Source organism: Natator depressus, chromosome 2 (assembly GCF_965152275.1).
Source record: "Natator depressus isolate rNatDep1 chromosome 2, rNatDep2.hap1, whole genome shotgun sequence".
Classification (NCBI taxonomy): domain Eukaryota; kingdom Metazoa; phylum Chordata; order Testudines; family Cheloniidae; genus Natator; species Natator depressus.
Genome location: NC_134235.1, coordinates 87,416,106 through 87,430,026, shown reverse-complemented (window position 1 = coordinate 87,430,026; position 13,921 = coordinate 87,416,106).

The following is a 13,921-nucleotide window of genomic DNA, read 5'->3' as shown; positions in this document are numbered from 1 at the left end:
GTGATTTTTTAAAAAGTTACTAACATGAAATCAATAAATCAAGCAGCTTTTAACTCCCCTCTCCAGGAAACACTGCACTCCCAAAGGGTGGCATCCTCCTCTTTTTGTACACTATTGTCCTCCCTAACCCACGCTTACTGTCCACCATCCACTATACAGTTTTAGCGGAGGGGGGTTGGCCTACACTAAGGGGTGAATCCTACAAACATGAATGCACATGAGTAACTTTACCCACACAAACAGCCTTGCTGATGTCACTAAACTAAGTTTCTCCACCTGTGTCAGTATTTGGAGGATCAGGTCATAAGATTGTAAATCCTTTGGGGCAGATATGTTGGGCTTTATTCTGATCACGTTGGGGTCACTCAGAGGAACTCCATTAAAGTTATTGAATACATACCCATGTAAAACTGATGCATGATCACAGTCGAGCCTCTCATCTTTTTAAAGTGCTATGTACATCTGTGGCACTATATAAAACAAAATACGAGAAACATTCAACATGAACAGTTTGTAAAATTTCAAGTCTTTGACAAGAGGTTTACTGAAATAATGCTGCTAAGCTCCTCATGGCAAGTGCATGAAACTGAACATATCAAATCTCAATTAACCAGCTTCCTTTTGACCCAAAGAGAAGGCCCATCTTGCAGTGTAAGCAAAAAATCTGTCAAGGATTGAGATTTTACATGCAGAGAAGAACTTTGAAATCAAAGCTATTTGGCTACTACACATAGCAATTGAAACCTCATCCCATTTTAGACCTTTCCCAGGCTCTCTGGAACCCACTTCTTTTAGTCCTAATTGTGTTTTGAAACAACAATTTATGATGGAGATGCCCAACACATATTACCAATTACTAACATATGTCCTGTGCTTGGCCAAACACAAGGAAATTTGGGGATGACATTCTGTGAATAATCAACGCCATCATTAATAAGACAATCCCTACATCTTCTGTTTTTTGTTTACCAATACATTTTCCAAAAACAAGAGAATTTTCTTATGATAGTGCTAAATGGAACACATTAAACTGAATAATAGTTAAGAACATAACGTTCCTGAAGGACAGTTTTGTCAGTGTGAGAATGAATCTTAGCTCTTAACACAAACAGCTGCTTGTGAAAAAAAAAGTCATCTATAGTACAGCATCTAGCACAGTGGGCCTTAAGGGTACTGCTCTAATACAAAGAATAAATAATACTAGGATAGTTTGGAAAAACAAATAAGATACTTTGTTGAGATCTGGAAATCAGTCATAAAATACTCAGTAAAAAGAGGTGGTCAGACTAAACTCCAAAAAGGATGAGGAAAGGGGAGGGAGGGGAAAGATTTAGTCAGCTAACTTTTAACTGAACATGTCTTATGAGTACTTCATCATTTATGGCAGCATCTTCTGAAGTGTGGGGCAGTGGTATCTGGGGAATTGCAGACAGACTTAACTCAACTGTTCGGAGTCTCACTTCTCTCTCTCTCTGTATGTGTGTGTGTGCATGCATGTGCGTGTGTAAGTAAAAATATGAATGTGAAAACATGAACCAAGTATAACCAATGCAGTGATGTCTGCCTGAGTTTGCAGAGAGCCTGGAACAATAGCTCTGAGGCATAAACTGCCCCATTTATTTCAACTGGTGCTTATTCAGCTGCCAGTGTGGATATTTCAAATATCACATTGTTCATTATTTAGCTGTTCATTAAAGCATGTAAGAAAGAGAGGAAATATCATAGTCTGAAACCAGTTGCCCCTTCCCCACTTACTCCCACCATGTGGCATTAAAACTCTCCTCTATCCTGAATGACTGCTCATTTGGGGTTTCTTTTTCCTGAATGGGAGCTCAAGGTTTAGGAAATGGCAATTTCAGAGATAAGGCCCAAAAGGCAAGTACCAAAGGTGAAGCTGAGGATACTCCCAGCTCTTAGTCAAATGTTATTCTATTATAAAATGAAAACTTATGGGGGAGGGGTGCCTTTTGTTTGCTTTGACTTTTCAGACACAGCATGCAGGGATGTCATCAGCTAAACAAAAGTACACCATCCCCTCAACAATCAGCTCCATGGGGCCTATAGCCTTTGTATAGTAATTCCCTGTCATGAAGGAAGGGTGCCACACATCACATTTGGCCTTTTTGCAAAGCAGCTGGCAACGAATTTCTCACTCCCTCATTCCATGTCCTTCCTGCTTCCTTGGGGATACTTCTTTTTAAGTTCACACTAGTGACCCTTATCTGAGATAAGAACCAATTATATTCTAATGGGAATTGTACCAATAAGAGAAGGGTGACTAGATAGAAGCAGTGAACCAAGATAGATGCAGAAGAGAACCTTGGTAGCAGAGAAATAATTTGAAAAATTATGCTTCATAACTACTAGGAAATAGACATATCAAAACATATTTGGTTAGTTTAGGGCATCTTCTTTGAAAACAATTAAGTACAATTTTTAACTGTCTCTAATTTAGTTCTGGTGATTTGGAATATTGTTCCTTCACTAGTGATTTCAAAATGAGTAGTTCCTATTAAGGTGCTGGTCCTGTGATTCACAGGCTCACTAGAATGCATCTATGAACAATGTGTTGCAACATTGGAGCCTTCAAGGCAGGGATGCTGTAGTTTGTGTTTAGTACAGCATGAGCCTATTGTTGATGCAAGAAGCAATGGTCTCAAGTTGCAGTGGGGGAGATCTAGGTTGGATATTAGGAAACACTATTTCACTATGAGGGTGGTGAAGCACTGGAATGGGTTACCTAGGGAGATGGTGGAATCTCCATCCTTAGAGGTTTTTAAGGCCTGGCTTGATAAAGCCCTGGCTGGGATGATTTAGTTGGGATTGGACCTGCCTTGACCAGGGGACTGGACTAGATGACCTCCTGAGGTCTCTTCCAACCCTAATATTCTATGATTCTATGATATATAAACAACAAATAATGATTCTTTAGAGTTCATGGACAATTAGCCCTTCAAAATAACTGCTCTCTTTCGAGATGACTTTTGGCTGCTTGATGAATGTTTACATTCCACACTGTCTGTATGCCATTCATTTCCCCGTACTTTCAGTCAGGTTTTATACCCTGTTCATGAACTGTGCGAATCTATAACCTAAAAGAACCTGGGGCTAATAAGAGGTGAAGAGCCACTTATCCTAATGACCCTAAATAACAGTCTAATGGATTTTAAGAACATAATAGTGTATTTAGCTCTTGTTTGCTATATTACTACTTAAATTCCTCTTAAAGGAAAAAGATAAAGTACAACAAATGAACACCATTTCTGTTCATTTAAATAAAAGCAAATGGCCACACACTCCCCCTTTTAATATCTTTCGGAGCAGCATTAACTGGTGTTTTATAATAATTTAGGGCCCGCTGCCCTTACGCACATGGGCAGTGCCAGCAAAGTGAGCCGGACTGCATGTGCGAGTGAGGGCTGTAGAATAAGTCCATACTTCATTTATCAGGGGATTAGACAAAGCACATTTAATACATTCAATGTGCAAATAATCTTTTGCCCATAAAAGTGCTTTCTTTCCTTTTTCTCTCATTTTCCTCAAAATACTTGCTCTCATTTCTCAACTGATCAATAACAGATCTCATCCTAGATATCCTTGTCTAGGATTTATTGTCCACAGCTCCTTGTTTTCAACCATTTTACTTTTACTTTCCACTTCCTCTCCTTTGTCTCTCTTTTGTTAGTCATGGTCCCTTTCTCTGGGAGCACACTGTTCCCACAACTTAATGAGTTACAGTTCTTGGCGGCACAGCTCTTGACATCAGATCAAATTCTGTTCATCTTAGCATATGAACGTTGGACCAGCAGTAGCTGCAACAGCCATTGAAGAAAACTGGTACCGTATGTGTTACTTACTTGCTTTTATACACTATGGTATCAAATGAAGGTATTTCATTATATTACACAGGATATCAGTATGCTGAAACTATGCCTTCTGGTATTAATGGGAATATCCTTCAGCATTAGTTGCTTTTACTTCTGTTCTCTAATTCATTAGTTGTTTACTGCAGGCTGTTAACAGCCTAAAGATTGGCTTTAATCCTCAGCCAGAGGATTTAAATAGCAACAGCAGCAGGTAATTACTCACTTTGAAATTTCTCCTCTTTTCTTCTTATCCTGTGAGGTGAAATTTAGGGCTTCAAAGTACAGTAATAAATTATTTTTATCAAAGCATCAAAATTAGTAGTGAAAATGTCAAGAAGTTAATTTGCTTGCTTTAAACACAAAAGATGGCAAGTACTTTTTCTTTTCCTTTTTTAAACTTTTGACTCCAATTGCAGCCTTTGAAAGTTTAAAACTGTTGCTACAAGATAGTTCAACAATTTATTTTTCAGAATTGTGTGTGTGAATTGAGTGGTACCGGAAGCTTCTTAGGCTCCTGTACCACAAAATGTGTGAGCTAATCCAAGATTGGTACTCTCTTCTGGTAGGACACACACATGAAACTGACTGAAAAGCAGATCCTCTATTTTCAATAACTCTTTAGAGTTTACTTATGCCATAGTAAGGTAGGGTGACCAGATGTCCCGATTTTATAGGGACAGTCCTGATATTTGGGGCTGTGTCTTATATAGGTGCCTATTACCCCCCATCCCCTGTCCTGATTTATCACCTTGCTATCTGGTCACCCTATAGTAAGTAGCATTTCTTACCTTTGGAGTGTCAAACTGATGGACTGTAAAGTGTTGCTCTGAACATAATGGACAGTTTTCTTTTAACTAAGCCACAGGGCATACTTTAAAATGTATTCTACAACACCTTTACTGTGATGTTTTCAGCTTCTAAACACACTGTCAAACAATTTCTCAATAACATTTCATCATAAGTGGATATCAGGATTCAAATTAAATGTATTTAGAGAGACCAACTCTTGTTACCAGTTTTCTCCATTTCGCTCCCTTTGGCGGACACCTTTATGTTTGTTTGTATGAGTAACCTCTAACAAGGCTGTTGTTGAGACCGCTTCTGGATTTGGCCAGCACTTTTTTTCCTCTCCCATCTGATCCCCGTTAGTAATATTCCGAAGTATGCAAATACTTGGGGCAGGTCTACACTACCGCTTACTCAATCTAACTTACAAAGCTCAGGGGTGTGAAAAAGACACACACACACACTCACACACCCAAGTGATGCAAGTGACAGCAACCTAAGTGCTGTCCACAGTGGCGCTAAGTCAGTGGGAGACGCACTCCCGAGGACTACTACACATCTCGCAGAGGTGGAATAATTATGCTGACAGGGGAGCGCTCTCCCATCACCACAGAGTGTCTTCACCAGTCGCACTACAGTGTCACAGCTGCACCGATGTAGCACTTCTAGTGTAGACCTGCCCTTGGCCACAAATCTTGCTCATCTTACTCACAAGAGTTATCCCATAGAATTCAGTTCAACGACTCGTGTGAATAAGGCAGTCAGTCTCCAGATTTAACTAATCTTATTGTTACAACTTCCCTAGGCGGTACTGAATGTACGCATTATTGTCACCATTTAGAGATGAAGACATTGTGATATAGAAGCTAAGGGTCAAATTTGCAGCCTGGCTTTAATCAGGTCTCCATTTTCAGAGGTGCAAATAATTCCACAAGCAGTTTTGCACACACAGTGTAGGCCTACTTACATAGGTAAGTCCCTGATTCCACATCAAAACAACCTAAACTCAGAGGACAGGTATGGTCCCAGGGGACTGGAGAAGGGCAACCATAGTATTAGCTTTAAAAAGGGGAGCAAAGAGGACTCAGTGAATTATAGACTTGTCATCCTAACTTCAATACCTGAAAAGATATTGAAATAACTTAAACAATCGGTTTGCAAGCATCTAGAGGATAAGAGAGTTAAGGAATAGCCAGGATGGATTTGTCAAGGCCAAATCATGCCAAACCAACCTAGTTTCCTTCTTTGACAGGGTCACTGGCAGAGTGGATTATGTGAAGAGGAGGGAGGAGCAGTAGACATGATATATCTTGATTTTAATAAGGCTTTTGATACAGTCTCACCTAACATTCTCATAAGCAAACTAGGGAAATGCCATCTAGATGTCATTACAATAAATTGGGTGCATAACTAGTTGAAAGGCCATACTCAACGAGTAGTTATTAATGGCTAACTGTCAAACTGGGAGAGAGTATCTAGTGGGGCCCCATGGGGTCAGTCCTAGGTCCAGTCCTATTTAAGTCTATCATTAATGACTTGGATAATGGAGTGGAGAATACACTTAATATGCTTGTAAAATTTGCACATGACACTAAGTTGGGAGGAGTTGCAAGTGTTAGAACTCAAATGGAGAATTGATCTCAATTCAACAAGATGAAATTCAATAAAGGTAAGTGCAAACTACTTCACTTGAGAAGGAAAAATCAAATGCACAACTTCAAAATGCGGAATGACTGGCGAGGCAGCACTACTGCTGAAAAGAATCTGGGGGTTATAGTGGATCACAAACTGAATACGAGCCCACAGTGTGATGTAGTTGCAAAAATGCCAATCTCATTCTGGAGTATATTAACTGGAGTATTGTATGTAAGACATGGGAGGTAATTGTTCTGCTCAATTCAGCACTGATGAGGCTTCAGCTGGAGTACTGTGTTGAATTCTGGACGCCACACTTTAGAAAAGTGGAGAGAGTCCAGAGGAGAGCAACAAAAATGATAAAAGGTTTAAAAAATATGCCTTCTGGGAAAAGGTCAAAAAAATGAGCACGGTTAGTCTTGAGAAAGGAAGACTGAGTGAGGACCTGATGGCAGTCTTCAGATATGCTAAGGGCTGTTATAAAGAGGATGGTGGTCAATTGTTCTCCATTTCCACTGAAGGCAGGACAAGCAGTAATCTGCTTAATCTGCAGTGAGGGGGATTTAGGGTAGATATTAGGAAAAACTCTCCAACTATAAAAGTAGTTAAACTCTGGAATAGGCCTCCAAGGGAGGTTGTGGAATCCCCATCACTGGAGATTTTTAAGAACAGGTTGGACAAACACCTGTCAGGGACTGTATAGGTGTTCTTGGTCCTGCCTCAGCACCAGAGGCTGAACTTGATGACTTCTCTGCGTCCCACACACTACATTTCTATGATTCTGTGATAAACTGAACCCACAGAAATGAATGTCTGAGAAGCCAGCCCTCCATGACTTGCCCCAGGCCCCAGAGCAAGTAGACCGAGTCAGAGTCAAGAATTCCTGATTCCCCGTGCCGGTGCTTAATCCACTAGATCAAGTTGCCTCTCAGTGTTAGTTGGTGGGAAGCAGGCATAAAGGCTAAGACCCGTTTGAGCAAGCCATCCCTATTAAGCAATGCAGTTAATCATATGATTAACCTTAAATGCATTCCTACATCCCATTGATTTCAATGGATGTTAAGCACATGCTTAAAGTTGAGCACATGCTTCAGTACTTTCTTGAAAAGGGGATATGCTGAACCATATTCATAACTGAATCAGCGTCTGAAAACGCAGCCGTGTCAATGTTAATCTTTAACCTGAGTCTCACGCACAAAGGTGGCAACCACCAAATTATCACCTTTGCAGACATGCTTCACCCACATTTATTGTACAAAGGAATCCAAAACTCCATAAACAAAGAATTAGCAACAAAGAGTTAAATGATTAAAATAAAAAAGATGACAGTTAAGGAAGTACCTACTTGTTGGGAAGATCTAGAAGCCTCATAAGTGAACAGCAGTTGCTAAAAGCTTTATCTTTGTAAGCAATCAAAATAAGGTTATACATTTTATATGCTACAAAGACACTGCCTTCTACTCTCCACGCCGTCTATGTTTTCTTTAGATTGAAGAAACCTGCTGGCTTGAGTTCTAAAACCCAGATGAAAGCTTTGATTTCTTAATTAAATTTTATTGCTATCTGCATTTGATATTTCAGCCAAATTGTATCAACTGCTGCAGCAACAACAAAGGCACATCAAAGAGGAGCTCCACCTTCATGACCTGTAATTACAGAATGTATTGCTCAATGACGCTCACTGTAATATGCACCTGCCAGACAGTCCCTACTATGCTACCTAGGCCTAAAACAAAGCCACTGCTCTGAACTGGGATGAATCAGTCTATTTCAAACAGATCTTTACTTTCAAACAAAAGAGCTATGTTTTGTCAAGGCCTGTCATGGAATATTGCTTGTATCAAGACTGCTATGAGATTCTGAAAATGAAAGCATGCTGTACTATTGCACTGGTTTCAGTATGAAGGGTGGGACCAAAGATCAAAAGAAAAATTGGGAGAAAGAAAACCAGAAGAAATGGGAGAATGAAGGGGAGCAGGGGAAAAAGGTGGAACAAAAGAGGAACGGGGAGGGAAATGGAAAAAGGAAATTAATGGAGAAATTATTTTAATAGGGAGAAGAAAAAATTGTCAATTAAATGGCAAAAGGGGACTCAAAAAATGGGGATAAAACAGCCAGACATAAAGGAAAGAAGTATTTGGAGGGAAGGAAGAGAAAGAAGAGACATACACATAAGTCAGTGTTAACTGAAAATTTGCAGGCAAATATTTCTCCTCTTAAATAGTTACACAAGTAATGTGGATACACAAATTCATGCCAATAAAACTTTTGGCCTATACAGTCATCTATTCCAGCTACTTGTGTATTTTGGAACAAGCCATAACTTAATGAGACAAAAACTCGCTATCCAGGCCTCACTAAACTTGGGAGCCTCCTTGGGAACCACAAAACTAATTACCTGTGCTCATATCTAGAGAACAAAATACAAAGAGGAAGAATAAAATAGGGTTGAAGAAATCACAGGCTAGATATTAGAGCTGGTCAGAAATTTTTCCACCAGAATGCCCGTTTCACAAAATGAAAAATTTCCATGGGAAAATTTCAATTTTATTGAAGAAAATTGAATTTCTTTAAGGAAAATCAAAAAATGACAGCTCCCTTGCTAGATCTACTAGAGATCAACAGTGACGACGTCAAGATTCTGGGGGTGAAATCCTGGCCTCATTGAAATTCAGTGGGAGTTTTGCCGTTGACTTCAACAGGGCTAGGATTTCACCCCTCATCTCTCCACAGCATCAGAAAATTCTGATTCCATTTTCTAAATCATGCTAAATAACCTAGTTGAAAAGAACAGGTATAATAGAGATTCTATAGACACGTGAACATGTGAACGGAAAGGAATCTGCTATGGTGAGTGTGAACCTGGGTTTTCGGGTCTGGAGCTCTGCCAGAGCATCCCTGATAACATCTGTGCTTCTGTACTTGAATCTATATTCTACCCAGTTCTACAATGCTATCTCATGCGGTCATATGGACCAAATTCCACAGTCTGTAACTGGGCCAAATTCCCATTGAACCCAAATGGGTTTTTCCTCAATTAAGGCAAAAGTTGGATCACAGACTTCAGTTGCATAGATATAAATGAGGACAGAGTTTGGCTCAGCATTTTTTAATCTTCTTCATTGTTATTAGTATTATAGTAGAGCCTAGAAGCTCCAACCAAGATCATGATCCCATTGTATTAGATCCTATACGTACACAGACTGAGAAACACTCTCTCTCCTAAAGAGCTTACAATCTAAATAGACAAAGGATGGGAAGGAAAACAGACATGGAAAAGGAAAGCGACACTCTCAAGGTCACATAGCAGGTCAGTGCTAGGCTGGGAATAGCACTTGGGTCTCCTGACTCCCACTCCAGTTCCCTATCAACGAGACCGGGCTGCCTTGCTCAGGCATTTTTAGTGCTGCCAAATCTCATGGTTTAATCCTGAGTAACAGGACTGTAGTCCCTGTTGGAGCCAGTCTCCCAAAGACAGAAGTTCCAGCCCTCATGGGACTTCCAGCCCTGACCAGGAGAAACACTGGACGCCTTCCTCTCACTGGGTGCCTTCCCCACTTTCCCAACTCCTGGGGGAAGGCAGCCAACCAGAACTGCTGCAGAGCTCTGTCCCTTCCCCCAAGGACAGGGAGGAATTTGGAGGTATGGAAGTGGGAAGAGGGAGAAGCCCATATTATTTTCACAAGAGGAGAGGAAGGAGCAGAAACAGCCCAGTGGGTGGCTTTGATTGGAAAGTGAGCAAAATTTATTGGTTTCAGGCAAAGGTTAGTTTTAACGTGAACTAAATCTCAGCAGATAAAAAGACAAAATGAATCAGCCAGAGGATCACGTGGGCCCCTGAAAAATAACCCCCTTGAGTCTCATCTTGCTTTCATTTGATAAACATGATGGACAACAGATAGAATGATGTCCTGCTGTGGTAAATAACTAGTGGCTGCAGCTTTCATAGCGTTGATTAGGCATCTTCAGAGTGAGGACTATTGAACCATCCTTGCTTGGTGTATCTTCCAAGTGGAAACTTGGCACAAATCTCAGAGATGCCCGTACTCAAACATCCCTTGCTTCAAAGACTCCCCTCTCACTGCACAGCTCCCCCCACCCCACATCTCTCATTGCCTCAGAGTCCACTACCATCTCCTCATCCAAGGCTCATAATCTTCCATACAGACCCTTAGTAGAAGCCATCACATATATAAACACGCAGTGCAGCAGATTCCCATGGAAGCAGATGGAGTCTAGGGTCCTCCCTTCCCAGTCAGCATCAGCCACCTCGATGGTCTCCCTCTGACCCCCAACACTTTGTCTGCACGAGCCTCCTTGGAGGCTCCCTGCCCAGCCCAGCCCCAGTCAGCACCAGCCACCGCAGGAATTGTGCCATCCAGCCCCTTCCCTTTTACCAGAGACCTCCCCATATTTGAAACACCCCCTTTCTGTACCCCCCTCAGCTTCAGGACCCCCTTCACCACACCCTCTGCCTCAGAACATTGTCTGTCACTACTACAGAATATTCACATACTTGTGGTAACACAAAACAATGCAATGAAGCACCACTGAAGGGTTTAACAGCACAAACATGAATAAGCAGGTGAGGTTTTCTGTCAGGCCCTAGATCTATTTGTTAACTACAAAAGCAACAGTTGGTATTAAAATATTTGGCATATGTGCTTTGTTGCTGATCAGCTCATTCATTCAACAACAAAGGATAAAAATGCTGGGGGAGGGGCCCGTCACACTTAGAGAAGGCTCCAAAGCCCTGCGAAGTCTGAGATAAAAATAAATGTACATGGTATAGCCAATGGCCATGTTAATGGTCTGTGGTGATAAATGAGGATATATTAAAATGGCCTGGGTAGCTTAATCTGTGATTGATCTACCAACAATTATCCTTTTTTCTAAATCTCTATATCATTTAATGAGGTAATTTCAGTGTTCTAATAAAATGTGGCAATGGAATGTTTCCAGATGTCCAGGGTACAAGCAAAAAGTAGGTCCTGTTCTGAAGCCATAATCCATGTACTAAACCAACCCGCATCATCTTCTCATTGAATTACTCTTCTCTTTCAATTAGAGTGAAAGAAGTTGCCAAAAAACTCTGAGTGTTTTGACAAATCCTTTCAAGTCACATCAGATCAGAACAAGAGGGAAGAAAAATCTGCTGACTTTATTATATACAGTACCTTCATCACTACTGATACATCACGATTTACTGCTGTTACAGCCGTATCCAAATATTGGTTGTTTCATTTCACCAGTATAACTGAGCAAGCATTTCAAATTGTGGCCCCTTACTTATGCCTTTACTCTGAGCTGTGCATACACCAAAAAGAGGCTGATTGGACAAGAGCTGTAACCCCGGTTCTGGTACTAAAATTCAAGGCGGGGGAAAGGCATGCTCAAAAATTCATCTGCACTAGGAACATAAAGGATGTCATACTAGCTGTACTTCCCAGCTATTCCCACCTTACAGTCTTTATTTATAATTTCAATGTTATATGAGATACAAATATTTAAAGTTTAACATGACAATGACATGCAGATAGGAATGAGGATCACTTGGTCACCATGTTCTCAAACACATTTTCAGTAAAGTGTGCCTAAAAGAACAAGCCTGCCACTACGCAGCCATGTTGGGGAAGAGGAAAAAATATTGCCGAGACAAGAATAATGGGGCTAGATAAGTAGCTGCTGAGCAACCCCATTATCACAGGGAGGGAAGGAGATGATTCATTCTTCTAGGGCCAGAGAAATACCCTGGGCATAGGTAAGTTATTCACATTGTGTGGTTAGGTCAGGATTCAACCTGTAGGCAGTTTGTACTGCTCTATTATTTCAAGCTGTCTGCCAATTTAGGAAGACTGCATTGCATCAGGTACACTTCCAGGGTTTTCCTCATAACCCTAAGAGGTAGGTAATTCTGTCAATTTTGACTAGTGAGAGGTTCTGTCACTGCTTGTCCTGGAACCTTGAGCGCCTTAATATGCTCTGCTGTTGTAGATTCCTGTCTAGAAGTTCCCAGCCAGCATACAAGCACCCACTGTGTATCTATGCATTGAGTCACCCTGGTTCAGCAACTCTGACTCCCGTAGCCAGTGTGTTACACCACAGCCACACTCTTGTCACCAGCCTTGGTTACTACTAGCCAAGTGACCCCAACACACTCTTAGTCCTGAATTTCCCCAAAACTGACTGCCCTGATATGTCCAGCCCTCTCCTGGAACATTCAGAGTGACATGGTCCGTTGCTCTTTTAAAGAGACAAAAGTGTGTTGCTTTAACTGGAGTTAATAATCACTTCACAGCAACCACTGTGCTGGATTGATTGAGAACGAAATTAGAACAAATATATTTAATCAAAAAAGAGAGGTTTTATGTGAGTTCAGACATAAGGGATAAAGTCAGAAATGGTTACAAACACGTTTTCTCGTAACTAACATTTAACAAAACTAAGTGTTTGTTCCAGGTAAGATTCTTACCACACCTGCTTCCAGCAAGATGGCTGACCATGCCTATGATCAGGATCTCCCACAAAGTCTAAAGTGCCCTCTTGCACTAGGATGCTCTGAGGGTCACAACTTGAATTTTTTAAAATTCTTAAATTCTGCAGAAGCCAAGGAGTATGCTTCCATGCACTTCCTACTTAGCACTGGTGAACTGGCTGATTTTTCAAGCCCTGTGACCAGGCTTTGTATTCTACTACAAACAACTTGTTCTGTAAGCTGGGACTGTTAATAGTCCTACATGTGAACACCTTGGGCTGTACAAAGCAATTTAATACATTTGGAAGTCCTGTACAAAAATATCCCCCCTACATAGACACACCAAAATAAAAGCCCTATGGCTTTAGACAATGATACAAATAGTGTAGTACATCCCCAAACCTGTTTTTATTTAGCATACCCGAAGTCTGAACACACACCGTTTTTTATTCTCCAGCTGAAAATAAATAGGTTCTATAAAAGTGAGCAAAACGCCAACAGTCGAGGTCACTGTAAGTCTTGATTTCAGTGTGCGCAAACAGTTCTTATAATAAAAGAAAAAGGGGAAAGAGTGGCCCACTTAACCCTCTCTGTCCTGTAAATAGTTGTGTTAGCTTTCAGCTTTCACTTAAAGCATGGTGCAGATTACAGAGGGTAAATATTAGCTAGCTATTGACTGCTGCTCCATTCATGGAATAGTAAGTAATGGAGTTTAGATATGAAGGTCTATACTGACTTTTCAAAGGTTACAGAGCAGGAAGGGGATCCTCTGAATGGCCAATAATTGAAAATGTGAAGATGGATGACAGGGTGATACACACAGGTTGGAACAGCCAAACCTTGGGGTTTATTTTGTTCCATATCTTTGTTTAACTGGTAATGCAGGCAAACAACTGTGCACTCAAGTTTATTTTAGAAATGGTAAAAGTCTCTTCCTGACTCTATTAATTCAGGCTATTTTGTTGACACATCAAAGGCCCTCATAAGGGTAAATTGTGATGGATTACTGATTTTCAGCACTTTTCATAAAGTTTACAGAAGTGTTCTACTCCTCCCCCCTGCCCCCAATGTCTTCTCAGCTAAGAGGGCTCCAGAAGCCATTGTGAAAAGACAACATAGCCATTAGCATGTGGTATTCTTCTAGGAGAATTCTTACTTT